This window comes from Grammomys surdaster, unplaced genomic scaffold (genome assembly GCF_004785775.1).
Source record: "Grammomys surdaster isolate TR1022 unplaced genomic scaffold, NIH_TR_1.0 690, whole genome shotgun sequence".
Lineage (NCBI taxonomy): Eukaryota > Metazoa > Chordata > Mammalia > Rodentia > Muridae > Grammomys > Grammomys surdaster.
In genome coordinates, this window is record NW_021605109.1 from 212930 (window position 1) to 214211 (window position 1282).

The window sequence follows — 1282 nt, forward strand, 5'->3', positions numbered from 1 at the left end:
AATAGTGGCCTCTGTGCTGAAGCATACTCACATAAACAAGGGCAGGTGAGGACAGCCTACCATAAGGGTTTCCTTAGAACAGCCTAGAAGTGCAGCGTTCCAGGCAGGGGCCACAGAGTTTACATTGAGAGAGGGCAGATGTCCTGATCCCTAGCTACCCATATGCCTTTGCTATGAGCAGTCAAAGGCACTCTACCAGAACCAATGTGCTGGTTCTAGATTATCTGAGAACAGAAGAGTCTGAACTCGTGAAACATTTAGAGATGAGATCTAAATTCCATCATGCTACTTACAAGGAGAGCACACAGAACAAACAAAATTAGATGTCCAAGAAGGAAAACCACTTTGCCTCTTCCCTCAGCTAGGACTCTCGGAATAAGTGCTAGGATTTAGTAATACGATTGCATTTGTTTCTGATGCGTGACAGGTTTATTTTGTCGACTTGACAGGATCTAGACTCACCCTGGAGTGATCCTGAGCCTGTCCATCAGGGAGATCCTAGATTAGGTTAGCTGAGATGCGAAGTCCTCCCTAAAAGGAAGGGGGTGGTTGCCTAGGAGAGTACAAAGTTCAGTCCCTGCCGTGAAAAAGGAATTGAACCACTGGGGAAGACAGAAGATCAAGCCACAGAGAAAAAGAAACAACAGCCATGAATACATTTGGGGTGCAAGAAACCTAAGCCTGGAGGTCCACTAAGCCGACATTGGTTTGGGGATGTCTTAGTGCCCCTGGGTCCTCCCTTCTCCCCTGCTGAACCTGTTCAGTTTCTTGTTCCCGTACTTCCTTCCATTTCTCCTCAAAATATTTTTTTGGACAAAAGGCAGCCATCTTGGGGAGTTCACTTTTCCTTTCCTTGTCCATCTACGTCTCTCTAACTCTCCTTTAACTCTGTGGGACCCTGGAAAAAAGGAGACAGTAACCCCAGTACCAGTAGACACAGCTCTCTGCAACCTGGTTATGTATGCAATGTGACCAGGCGCCTCAGGGTCCTGCAGTCATGCTATCCACACTATGGTGGGATACATCTCCTCAAACTGAGCCAAAGAAAAGGCCTGTCTCCCTGTCTCCCTGTCTCCCTGTCTCCCTGTCTCCCTGTCTCCCTGTCTCCCTGTCTCCCTGTCTCCCTGTCTCCCTGTCTCCCTGTCTCCCTGTCTCCCTGTCTCCCTGTCTCCCTGTCTCCCTGTCTCCCTGTCTCCCTGTCTCCCTGTCTCCCTGTCTCCCTGTCTCCCTGTCTCCCTGTCTCCCTGTCTCCCTGTCTCCCTGTCTCCCTGTCTCCCTGTCT